Below are 13,423 nucleotides of genomic sequence, written 5' to 3' on the forward strand. Positions count from 1 at the left end.
CTTAATCAATTATTCATGCTGCAATGCATGCTGGGTGTTCACAAGCCCTTATCAAACCAGCAACTGTTTTGTTTGTTCAGACCCCTCAGACAACAAACAGACTTGTTAGAACAATATTTGGAAGAACACAGTTCGTCTAACAAACAGAATCAGAATCGGCTTAAAACACATCTTTATTTGACCCTCTAACTTTAACACTCACTATTTTAATTCTATTCTTAAAAAAATCGAACTACCTTTCTAATCTTTTTGTATTCCATTTTCTTTTTATTTATTATGCAATTATATATGTATGTGTGTGTGTATGTGCAAAGACCTATAACTAGCTTGCTCTATTCTTTTTTCTTTTTCTTTTTTATTCTATCTGTTTTCTTTTTATTTATTACATTATTTAAAATCCCACGCTATGTGTACTGTGTTAACCTAACTGAGACTTGTTATAGCACTTATATATCATTGCTCTTTTTGTTGTTTTTGATTGCTTCCACTGTCTTCATCTGTAAGTCGCTTTGGATAAAAGCATCTGCTAAATGAATAAATGTAAATGTAAATGTCTAACACGTGTTTTTATGCAGATTATATGCAAAGTAATTCTTGGAACGACAATGGAACTATGACTTGCTACATACTGAATACTGCACAGTATTCAATAAAGAGTTGGTGAAAAGTATACCTGGATGGCCTACTATTTCTATGATGGCCTACTATGCCGTGATTCTGAAGTGCGCATTTGATGGACACTTGGGAAAGTCGTGGCCTAATGGTTAGAGTGTCAGACTCCCAAACGAAGGGTTGTGAGTTCGAGTCTCGGGTCCGGCAGGAATTGTGGGTGGGGGGAGTGCATGTACAGTTCTCTCTCTCCACCTTCATTACCACGACTTAGGTTCCCTTGAGCAAGGCATCGAACCCCCAACTGCTCCCCGGGCACCGCAGCATAAATGCCCACTGCTCTGGGTCTGTGTTCACAGTGTGTGTGTGTTCACTGCTCTGTGTGTGTGCACTTCGTGTGGGTTAAATGCAGAATTCTGAGTATGTGTAACCATACTTGGCTGAATGTCATGTCACTTCACTTCACTTTACTTTACTATGGGAGAAGATTAAAAGAATGGCAATGCAACTGATGCTGGTGCTGGTCCGAATTTCATTAATACCACCCATTTTCATACTATATACACTCTTAGAAAAAGGGTTAATTGGGGTTCTATATAGAACCATGGTTTATATAATTTTTTATATAATTTAATTTTATACTTATATAATTTACATAAAATTATATAAATATATACTTCTTCTAATCCCCATATCTTGAATTTTGTGATCATTCACATGCATTCATAAATGCATTTGCATAAATGCAATACACCGAATAATGCAGTGAAAGAATGCACTCAAAATGCACATGCGCACTAGATGCGTGCACTTTTTAGGCACGATTTGTTTAGTTTTAACACGCTTGGGAAACGTAATTGCAACTAACTACTAAATTTGCGTCATATACAGCTATGATTCGTGAACCCCAAACCGACTCAAATGATTCGCGAGCCAGCTCCGAACTCCCAAACTGACTCAAATGATTCACGCTCCGAACTCCCAAACTGAATCAAATGATTCGCGATCCCGCTCCGAATCCCGAACTGAAATGATTCGAGATCCCCAAACTGACTCAAATGATTCGCGAAGCCGCTTTGAACTCCCGAATTGACTCAAATGATTCGCGAACCCGCTTTGAACTCCCGAACTGACTCAAATGATTCGCGAACCCGCTACGAACTCCCGAACTGAATCAGATGATTCGCGATCCCCAAACTGACTCGAATGATTCGCGAACCCGCTTTGAACTCCCGAACTGACTCAAATGATTGTTGTGCTTGTTGCCTTTTGACCACACACTCTAATGGTAATGAAGAACAGCAGAAAAGAACAGCCATACAATCTGCAGTATGAGAAATACGGCCAAATCAAGTGTTTTATTATTCTTGACAGCCATGAATAAAAGTCATGTGGGTTTCGAAAAACAAAGGTAAACAAGTAAATGGTGACAGATTTTTTTGTGTGAATGAATTCTTTAATTCTACTGATAATTGATTTTCAGTTATTTGTGTCACTTCTAAATATTTTTCCTTATATGGACTGTCTTTTGCTCATTTCAGCAAACAATAAGATGCAAGACTGCAAACTTTCCAGTACTCCTGTGTGATAATCCGGTTTCCACAAAGTCCCAGGAGGTTTGTCCGTTTCATCCTTAATCCTCAATAAAATTTCTTAAAATTGCTTGGTTATTGACCAGTAATGCTAGAAGATTGTAGATATACAATATGAATTTTGTTATTTACTACTTTTTTTCAGATTATATTAAACGTGGAAAATATTGGAGAAGATCGATTAAGTTTTCAGGAGCACATTACTGTGATAAATGCTGAAAGACAACCTGACTACACCAACATATCAAAAATCGAATGAGGTGGGCTCTTTTTATAAGAGTTGATTTAATGACTAAATTTAGTGTTGTTTTCTTTGAGTTTAGTATTTCCACTGAATTAAAAAAAAATTGTTTTAATGAAATTTTCTTTCTATTTTCTTTGTTTCTTTTTTTTTGGTAGAGCTGCATGAAGTGAAGATGCGGTTTGGAAAGGACCTTCCTCTTAATCTAGAGACTGCTCTTCTGAACAGTTTACTTCAGCAAATTGACACAAACACAAAAAGTATGTTCTTTTTTTTCCTTAATTTTGTCATCACATTCACAGAGCTACATGCAATCAAGTGATCGTGGCTGTCAGTTCTTTAAAACTATGGCATCTCAAATATCTGCTCATCACAATGAACGTCATACAGTTTGGAACTCAAGTTCAGATCATTTTCTGAACCCAAACCGATCTCTGTGTGCAAGTGTTTTGTTTGCATGCATTACATTGCAGCAGCACATTAAACTTTAATTGTAATTAAAATGACTGGAACTACCTGTGAATCAAAGTATTTTAATGCGCACCTTTTAGCCAATCAGAATAAAATATTCAGACAAACCATGGTATAAATAGATTTATTGCAATAACCGTTCAACAAACCAAGCAACTAATGGTAGTGTTAAATAAAAATGTTTTGCTCTTGTAGAATAATGTTCTAATGAAGAATGTTTTACTCTTATTGACAGTTGTTTTGTAATACCAGGAGAAATACAAAGATGTTAAAATTGAGAGAGGGCTGCTCAGTTTCTCACAAAAACATTTGCACAATTTAAATGAATTGTTTTGGTAAATGTAGTAGGTTATTTGACTATTTTGTCCGGTTTCCCACAACAATATCTCACAATTTGCTTACTATGCACAGTAGCCTACACAGTGTTGTAATACATTTTTACAGTGTAGTAGCATTTTTACCATCTTTTCAGCATTCAAAGATAACTTATGTTATGTAAGTGTATGAAAGGTCTTCAGTTTATCCTTTTAGCGCCGTCATCTAGCCTACATAGTGCGACTGTCCTTGTCTACTCATTGAATAGAGTTTCAACAACAGGCGACCCGTGACACGTAATGAAAGCAATGAGAGATGTAATGAGATAGATGAGCACTTTTTGCCCCCTCTGTAGAAGCCTGCATATCACATCTGGCTATAGATGATTGAATAATACCTCTCGGTGGGCTGCTAAAGAGGGCCAGCTGCATGTTCCCGCAAACGACTGAAAAAAGCAGAAGCTCCAGGCGGTCTGTATATGTCTTTAGATTAGGCGAAGATGTAATTATGATAAATTTGAGTGGACGTACATTTAATATCCTTCCCTTCCCTTTGCAACGGTTTTAACATCCCCTTGACTTGTTAGCGTATAAGAGCTTGCCTTTAATAAGTCTCTGAATGACATTAGAGAAAGTGTTGAGCGATACTGGCATTCTAACACAGTGAAAAAGCATCTATTTCACCGAAGAGGAAGCATTAGTCATGTCTAGCCTTTCACAACTGCGTAAACAAGGTTGTTCCTTGTGATTCGAGCAACTGTGTTCAATATGATGACGGTAATGTTATGTAATAGCTAGTGCTTCCAGAGCCTTCCTAACAACAGGTGCACAATCACACAGAGAACATACTGTGAGATATACTGTGACTGGATGTTTCATAGATATACACCATCTTTGATAGGCTGGACAAAAGAGAGCTCTCAGTACGTTACACATATAAGTCATCTCTTCTGTTCAGTTCTCCGCTCCTGTTCTGCATTTCTCAACAGGCCGAGAAAACAACTGGTGAAGGGGAGAATTTGAAGGAATTTAAATGTGGATTTAAATGTACCCGAGGGGACCAGCCAAAGACATTTGGCAGGCGGGGTCCGTCACACAGGGGCACGAGAGACGCACAACGCATCTCAGGACAATAGTCTATGATTAGCACTGTGCTTATCTGCGCAATGCTGTCTGCCATTAGTGTGCTGCAGGGGCGCTGTCTCCATAGCAACCAATCTGCCTGAAGTCCAGACCCCAGTTGTGCTTGTCAAAGACCCACTCAGGAACCTCTATTCACCATTTTCTGCCACGAAAGCCCATCTAAGGTTATTATGACCGTTCTAGGGGGTGGAAGGGATTGCATAGATCTCAACGTAGCTGTAAAACCTCACATTGACTTGATCCGCCCGCAGAAGATTAATTAACCCGCGTGACCCACGCACAAATGCCTGGATGTGAACCTTACTCGTGGTCTTGACACCTGCACAATTGATATTTCCAGATCCGTCGAGGAACGGAAAGGTGGAATTGTGAGCGCAATTCTCCGCTGACGCATGTTTTCTGTTAAAAACAGACAAGAGGTGCTAATTCAGTCACCTCATATGTAGAGTTGGTGACTTGTACAAACCCTTAAGCGCAAGTATTAAACTTCAGGATGTAACTCAACCCACAACATTTAACCCATGCTATACAGACAGAAATTATTCCTCAAATTACGCGACGTCTTTAGGGGAATGGTGTGCTATTGGTTTTTAAAACAATCGGATTTATGATTTTTAACTTGGCAGATGATGAAATGGCTGAAAAATCCAATAGCCTTAGTGACCTGTAGGCATATCCAGAGACCAGGATGTCATGGTGAGCATGTACTCAGAACACCACAGCAGAATGTTAAAATCACGCAGAACATGTGAGTTATCATGTAGCAACACACTGAAACCCATTTCAAACCCATTACTGTTTCCAAATTACACATCAAAAACTGTAGTTTTTGCTACAGTCTATTACATTACATTATGTAATACATTATGTAATAGGCAATATAATCTGACTACTTTTTGATTTCTTTTAGAATAATTTTTGACCTTTGCACCTAAATCACAGTAATCAATTACTTAGCAATGCATTTAATTACAAAGTAATCAACCAAAACAATACAAGTAGACACTTCTAACACTTTTAATTCTTTCAGTAATCTTAAAATGCATAAATTATTCTTGATCTGACCGAAATCAGAGAGAAAGATGCATAAAAAACATACATTTAATTTAATTGCTTATATAGCATAGCTCAAGCCTTTTTGAAAGCACACGGTCATCATCACACACCGTTAATGTCTATTATTGCTGCACATTCATAGTTTTGTCTCTTTGTATTCTCACCCAGGTCTCGACAGCTTGACTTGCACCCTGGTTGAATCATCTCTTATTAAAGCACATTCTAGTCGGATGATCCAAAATTGAGGATTATCAAATGCAGACACACAGCCTGTCTCCTGCTCTGAGGGCACCTAGGTCTTTTTGCAAGCAACTTTGTTCAGGGAGAGTCTGTTCAGACACATGTGGTCTGCTGAGGAGTTCTGCTGAAGACCAGTGTGATATCAAGAGTAGATAAAACCCCGAATTGCAGTGTATTGAAAGACTCAGCAGCCCTCTTTACCCCGGGGTGACTTCAGCCCGAGCGCCTTCTGTCATGCCATTATGACAGGAGAGTCTTTATAATTGGCCATTCCAGAAATGGCACATAAGGTGTGTTATATGGATTGATTGGAAAACTTGAAATTTGACTTGAAAACTTGCTAGGAGAATAATTTATTTCTTCACATTTCAGGCCAGTCATCACATCACATAATGTGCATTTTGACTAGACTGCATTTCCACTTCTTCTTATTTGTTAGAGTTGAAATTAGAAAAAATCCTAAATCAAATGTTAATCTTCTATATTGAAATATACCTTTTAATTGTCAGCAAAATTATATTTTTAGTTTTTTAATTAGATTGCTGAAATAAAGCATGTAAACATATCAGTGGTCACATGAGATGATCAAGATTTTTATAAAAACCTGTAACTGATTGATTTATGTTGAAGCATTTTACTTTGAATGTAAAAAAAAAAAAAAAATAAGAAAAAAAATTACAAAATACAAAATGCATTTATTATGCGTTTATCATAAAATGTCCCCCACCTTTCACATCTTTAATAAAAACATTACCTTGTGATAAAATATTAATATTAATGAATGCTAATTTATTAATTGATTAATTGACTGTTGATTAATAATATTAACAAACAAATAATAATATATTAAAATATGAATGATGACTAAAATGACTAAAAGCAACCGTTACCATCATATTTCCCCTTTTAAATTAATACAAATGTCCCATAAATAAAAAATTATGATGACATCAGCCTCATTTCTATATTTATTAAAGATTATGCTCACCAAAATGGCATTTATTTGATAAAAAATACAGTTTAATAAAATAAAATAAAAACAGTAATATCTAATATATTTTTAATATTTACATTTTATTTTTTTATATATTAATTCTTGTAAATTCCATTTTAATTAAATTTTGTGATAGCAAAACATCAGCAGCATTTAAATGTAATAAACAAACATAAAATACATAAAATACATTTATTTATTTATTTATTATTTTGCATTTATAATTTAACAAATGCTTCAACGAAACATTAACTTGTGTTAAAATATTAACTTATGGGTCTTGTTGTCTAAATATGATTTATCTATGGAACATTAAATAACTTTAAAAGGGGAAATATGGTGGTAACGGGGTTGACTTAGTCTCTTTAATAATATAACTAAAATCTAAATATACAGAGAGAAAAGACAGAATACATGCCAATGCATTCCAACACATTTTGTTAAAAAATGGATTCATGTTAAAGCATTTTAGTTTAAATGTGAAAAAATGCAAAATTGTTTACTATGAGTTTATATTTTAATTAGTTAAAATATTAATTGATATCAACTTGTTGGTTAAATATGCTATTTTAACCCTCAAAATGAATCTTTTTCTTTTACTTTAAACTCTATTTAGAAGTTTGCCTCATCTTCATATTCAAACAGTAAAACACATGCTCACTGAGCTGAGAAAAAAGTCAGCTTAATTTCAGCTTTGCAGTCAGATAGGGTCAACAGGTCGACCATTTCTTTGTGGCTAATTTGAATGCTACATTTTTATTGAGAGCATACTTGAGCACTTGCTGACCTTTTATTTGAAGAGGTTAAATGAATTCTACATGAATGATCACATTAAGAGGGAAATAAGAAGGGAGTTAACTTTCAAACAGATAGCTCACACAAAGATGAAAAGTCTGTTATCATTTGCTCACCCTCATGCCATTTGAAAACTGTATGAATTCTTTAGTCGATGGAATCTAAGGAGAAAAAATTATATACTTTGAGAAATGTCTCTCTAATGGTACAGTCAGTGTCCATTAGTCAGTGGGCGCCAAAACTGTTCGGTCACCAGCATCTTAAACATATGATGAACATATAGTTTGGAACAACTTGAAGATGAGTAAATGATGACAGAATGTTCATTTTTGTGTATTCAAGTGGTTAAGAAGTACAAATCCATAATCCATAATCCAAAATCCATATTGATGCTTCCTCCAGTGAAAAAAAAGGACATATTTCTCACCTGATTCATACAACTTTTTCACTAAAAAAGAAAGAGAAAGCAATGGATAAAATATTAAGATATTAATATTAAGATAAAAATGTCTTAATGATTGATTTGTTTCTTATAAACATTGTGTGGATTATTTGCGCATTATTGTGATGTTTTTATCAGCTGTTTGGACTCTCATTCTGACGGCACCCATTCACTGCAGAGGATCCACTGGTGAGCAAGTGATGTGCTAATTTTCTCCACATCTGTTCCAAAAGAAAAGTCGAACTCATTTACATTTTGGATGGCCTGGGGATGAGTACATTGTCAAAAAAAAATAATTTTGGGGTGAACTATTCCTTTAAGAAGACAGTACACGTATAAATGTGTCTTTAAAACAGCAAGTTAAACAGTGTCTAGTTGTGACCTCATCAGCTGGCACCATGGGGCAGCATTGATTGTTAATGCCGTATTTGTGTCGGTGTGAGTTTGACAGGACTGGATCCCCTCCCACTCTACTGGCAAGCAATCCTCCATCATCTTCTGCCATCTGGCCTTTGATAAGATCACCACAGTTATTCCTTTTTATTACAGTCTTTCCTTTCCTACTGAGCCTGAATGCAACTACCATTTTTTTTATATCCCCTTTCAGATGATATTGTCCAGCACCACGGGACTGTTAATCCACTGGCTGGGCTTGTGTATAAAACCCATGAAATAAATCGCATGGCTTAATGTGACATCTGAGAGGATGCAAGTGACTTTGAATGCTTTTGGTTTTATGTAGCACGAAGACTTTTGAAAAACTGAAATTTGCACAGGCCGCCCAGTATGTGAATAAAACGAACAACATCCATACAAATGTTCTGGGATAAACACACATAAACTGCTCATCTGAAGTGACATGGCAGGGGCAAAAGTGATCTCTGATTAATTATGTGGTCTGTATTGAGCTCGTAGCAGAAAAGACAATGCATGAGAGGACTGCACACAGTCTGTCAGACTCGATACATCTCTGCCCGAGTGCTTGTTACATTTATTCATAGTGGAACGACATAAGGGTCATTCTACGTTTCACAATGAGTGCCATCCTTTCCCAGCTTCTCTTTCCTGTATCAACACTTTTTGAAACATTTTAAACAAAATATGTGGAAATGTAGTCTTTATCTGTATATTATTTTGAAGAATATTTATAAAAAACAAAACAAAAGGCAACCCTGTTACCATCATATTTTTAAAGTAATTAAATATTCCATAAATCGTACAAATCATAATGACATCATCCTTTATAGTTCAAGTTTCACCAATTAAAGCCTCCTATTATATTTATTATGCTTACTGAGGTTGCATTTATTTGATAAAAAAACTGTAATATTATAAACTGGAATAAACTGTAATATTATAAAATATAATTTCTAATTACATTTCTTTTAATTGGAATATATTTAAAATGACAATTTTCTGTATGATTATCATTAATGAATTATCATTACATGATAATGCTTCAGAAATCATTCTAATATGCTGATTTGCTGCTCAAGAAATTATATTATATATTATATTAGATTATATTGACAAGCTGTGCTGCTTAATTTGTTCAGTTTTCATTGATGATTAGAAAAATCTAAAGTGTTTATTTAAAAAGTTATTTTTTTGTGCTGTTAGTTTTTATCAATTTAATAATAATAATAATTCCTTACCTTTGTATAGTGCTTTTCTAATCATAATCAAACTGAATAAAAGAGTATAGAACTAAACTCATTTAAACATTTAAACATGTTTTAAAGTAATGAACTAATTTATAAATAGAAATAATAGAAATATAAAACGGAGAAAACCACCTGTAGAATTATCAGCATTAATCCCGTCAGTTCTGTTGCTGTCAACCATGTAAATGCTCTATTATATCCCAACATAAAATGCACTCCTTTAAGTTTCCCTGGCACTATGCAACTTATTATTAACAATAGCATTAAGAAATGTTTATAAATGTGCAAAAATGTACTTTAATAAAATACAGCTGTATTTGATTAAGACCCTACTGTGTCGTCATTTTGTTTCGTTATTCTCCATTCAGGTTTTCCTCACTGAAACATAGGCTTACTCTACAAACCAAATAGACAGGTGAATGTTGAGGAAGAGTGAGAGAGTCAGGTCACAATACCAGGCTAGGTGACGTAAATGCTATCCTACATTATGGATCCACCTAATTACTGACCATTTGAAATCATTCAATGTGGTATTGCTTCGAGCCCTCATGCAAAGAGCAGGAGTGGGTGATTTTGTTTTAGTGTTTGGCTGAACAATTTTTTGAAATGCACGAAAAGCACAAGAAGCATACAGATCGGTTCACTAAACCAAAATGAGTTTTCAGTGGAAGACCCATGAGAGATACACAAATGCAGCATTTATGCATTTTTTAAGAGGCTTTTCTCGCAAGTTGTTTTCTCTTGAGTTTTATTTCGACACGCGCAGCATAGAAAAACAGCACTAAAAGACTAGAATTCAAATCTATAAAAAATCTATGAATTTTTTATTAAAAATAAATTCTTTACAACAGATGTTCAGATGTGTTGTGAATGTAGATGCTCTGGTTTTATCTTTCAGGGTTGATTGCTAAAATGACAAAACGAGAGCTATAGATGATATCAAAGGCTTAGTGATTTCCCTTCAGGAGTGCTGCGGAGAGATTTTCCCAGGATTTCTCCAAGAACTGTTTACCACTTAAAAATACTCCACCCCTTAATGAAAATGTTGTCATTAATCACTTGCCCCCATATCGTTCCAAACCCGTGAAAGCTTTGTTCGTCTTCAGAGCACAATTTATAATATTTGAGATGAAAACTGAGAGGCTTAAGGCTGTCCCATAGACTGCCAAGTAAAATACACTGTCAAGGTTTTTAAAATGTTACACAATACACTGTAAATGTTTTTAAAATGTTAGAACAAAACATTCAGAAAACATTAAGAAGTAACATTCTGTTTGTAAAATTATAAAATATAATGTTCCCTTAACGCTCCAATAATGAAAAACAAGCAAACAAAAAACCCTTTTGAAACATCTAAAAAACTGGATGTGGTCAATGTTCAGAGAACATTAAGAAATAGAGGTTTCATAATTTAATGGATTAGCAAAACATTAACAAAGGCTTAGCAAAAATGTTCTTTGGACACATTTGTTAGCTGGGAAGGGCTGTATGTCATTTACCATAAGATTTTGAGTCAAAAGTTCAGTTAGACAAAAGTATATTTACTGTGAATTTGGCTCCAGCTACAAGTGAAGTGACATTCAGCCAAGTATGGTGACCCATACTCAGAATTTGTGCTCTGCATTTAACCCATCCGAAATGCACACACACACACAGAGCAGTGAACACACATACACACACACTGTGAGCACACACCCGGAGCAGTGGGCAGCCATTTATGCTGCAGCGCCCGGGGAGCAGTTGGGGGTTCGATGCCTTGCTCACCTAAGTCTTGGTATTGAAGGTGGAGAGAGAACCATATATGCACTCCCCCCACCCACAATTCCATCCGGCCCGAGACTAGAACTCACAACCCTTCGATTGGGAGTCCAACCCTCTAACCATTAGGCCACGACTTCCCCAGATGAGTGAATGGAATTTACTGTTGTAAATATATCACTGTCATAATTACAGTAAATAGCTGTACATGTGCATTTTTGCTGCTGTGAAGCAAATAGCACTTTTACTAATGTTTTGTACCCGTTCACCAAACTTATGCTGCCTTCCATTGACCTCGGAAATCAGATGTCGGAGCTGGGAATGACATCACACCCATGTGGAGCATTTTCCAGTAGAGAAGTCAGAAAACCAATATGGACATGGACATTTTTAGCAATACTAGCCTATTAAAAACACATAAAAAGTGGTATTTTGCACATATGTCTACAAATAGAGTGTGGATAGCAGTGTGTACCACTGAGTTTGAGACACAGATAAACACAAGGGCAAATAAACAGTAGATTACTACTGTTTCTCTTCTGTTGATGCACTGAAGTTGGAGTTTTTCTGATTCCTCCAAGATTCAGAGTCGGAACTCATACTTTCCAATTAAAAGTACCTACTTGGAACTCGGAATTTCCAACTCCCAAGTACAAATAGAGCACAGCATTACAGACTCCCATAACCAACGTTTATCATGATTTTGAATGATTATGAAACTGATACTTACATAAAGTTGGCAAGCACCAACTATAAAATAAACATTTTAACAAAATATTAAGGTTTAAAATCCTATAATACAATTTATTCTGGTGACCAAAACAATGACAGATTTTTTTAGTTTTTACACTTTTTTTATTAACTATTTTTCTGCTTTATAACATTTCACAGTTTGACAATCCACTAATCAGCCAATTGTGCCAACATGCCACATAAGGACATTTTTCCATGAAATTGTTGGATGAAATAGAGCTTTCATTACTGCCAAGACTTACGTTTCTAAACAGAAAATAAACCTACTCTGAGACATATTCACTTGATTAAATTTCTTCTTTCACAAAACAAAAACAACACTTTAAACATCCTTTGCTCAAAACAGTGGTGTCACCTGCTTTTCTTGTGCAGACTGTTCAAGTTCTGCACTTCAAAGAGCCTTTTGCACCTGAAGTACCTCTGAAAGTTGTAGCGAGAACATCATTTGCATTTCAACAGCATGGATTTAGTATCTTAAAGTAAAGTAAAACCAAGTAAAACATTTCATCCCGCTGCAAGGATTCTTTTATAAGATGATCTTAACATCACGAATATACCAAAAAATAGCAAAGACCTGTGCAGTAAATCATAGGCAAGAACAAGAGAAATGAGTTTAACATTTTCCATGCTTGGTTCACATGTCAAGGTTTCGCCATCATCAACATACCTGCCACCGAAGTGACTCAAACTCCCACCGCACATCTAATCAAACATTCGTTAGGCAGCAGACAGCCTGTTCATTGTGATTTCTTTTTCTATTTTTCCTGAGATGAAATAGTGTTATTCGTAATGACACTTTCTTCTCTGGCCTGTCTTCGCTGTCTTTCGTGCTCTGCTCCTTCTATTATCTTCTGTCTGCAATCCTTTTCCCAGGGCCGAAAACTCATTATTCACCCAAATTGATGTGATTACCAGTTCTCAACAATACACCAGTGGAAATTCATTCCATTACATTTGTTTTTAAATCTTACTGTCATGTTCAAATGGAGCCTGTGAAATTAATTTTGATCCTTAATTGCGTCATGGAATGTCAGCAAAAGAAAAAGCAATAATCTAGTCTGTAGTAGATGTGTTTGACTATCTAATCTTTGACAAATTCACTTCTACTAAAGTTCCAGATGCTGGAGATATAATGAGTGAAGGTTATGTCTTGTGTAGATGGTTATGACTTTCTCTCTGAACATTCAGTGAACTAAAAATAGTTTTCATCTCCTCAACCAACCTCCAAATTTGCTTTATGGAATTGTTTTTCTTACGTTAACTCAACTTCTCTTGCTGAAAAACATCTCGGGTTATGCATATAACCATGGTTCCCCGAGAGGGAATGAGACACTGTGTCCTCTAGTGGACA

Source organism: Carassius gibelio, chromosome A10 (genome assembly GCF_023724105.1).
Source record: "Carassius gibelio isolate Cgi1373 ecotype wild population from Czech Republic chromosome A10, carGib1.2-hapl.c, whole genome shotgun sequence".
Taxonomy (NCBI): Eukaryota; Metazoa; Chordata; class Actinopteri; order Cypriniformes; family Cyprinidae; genus Carassius; species Carassius gibelio.